This window comes from Morus notabilis, unplaced genomic scaffold (assembly GCF_000414095.1).
Source record: "Morus notabilis unplaced genomic scaffold, ASM41409v2 Scaffold332, whole genome shotgun sequence".
NCBI lineage: Eukaryota > Viridiplantae > Streptophyta > Magnoliopsida > Rosales > Moraceae > Morus > Morus notabilis.
In genome coordinates, this window is record NW_010361195.1 from 578,586 (window position 1) to 579,376 (window position 791).

Below are 791 nucleotides of genomic sequence, written 5' to 3' on the forward strand. Positions count from 1 at the left end.
TGCACAAACGTTAGAAAACATACATTTTTTCATATTTTTTAGACTTTTTGGGTATTAATAAACATTGTAGTTTATAAAAGTGAAAAAAAATTGGTTAGAAATGAGAAAACCAAGAACAGACCAAGAACAGTTGTTGCACAAACGTTAGAAAACATACATTTTTTTATATTTTTTAGACTTTTTGGGTATTAATAAACATTGTAGTTTATAAAAGTGAAAAAAAATTGGTTAGAAATGAGAAAACCTAGAACAGACCAAGAACAAACCAAGAGTCTGTTCTTGGTTTTCTCATTACTAACCAATTTTTTTTCACTTTTATAAACTACAATGTTTATTAATAGCCAAAAAGTCTAAAAAAAATAAAAAATTGTATGTTCTCTAATTTTTTACAAGAGTATGTTCTTGATCTGTTCTTGGTCTGTTCTTAGTTCTCTCATTTCTAACTAATTTTTTTTTTCACTTTTATAAACTACAATGTTTACTAATACCTAAAAAGTCTAAAAAATATGAAAAATTGTATGTTCTCTAATTTTTTACAAGAGTCTGTTCTTGGTCTGTTCTAGGTTTTCTCATTTCTAACCAATTTTTGTTTCACTTTTATAAACTACAATGTTTATTAATAGCTAAAAAGTCTAAAAAATATGAAAAATTGTATGTTCTCTAATTTTTTACAAGAGTCTGTTCTTGGTCTGTTCTAGGTTTTCTCATTTCTAACCAATTTTTGTTTCACTTTTATAAACTACAATGTTTATTAATAGCTAAAAAGTCTAAAAAATATGAAAAATTGTATG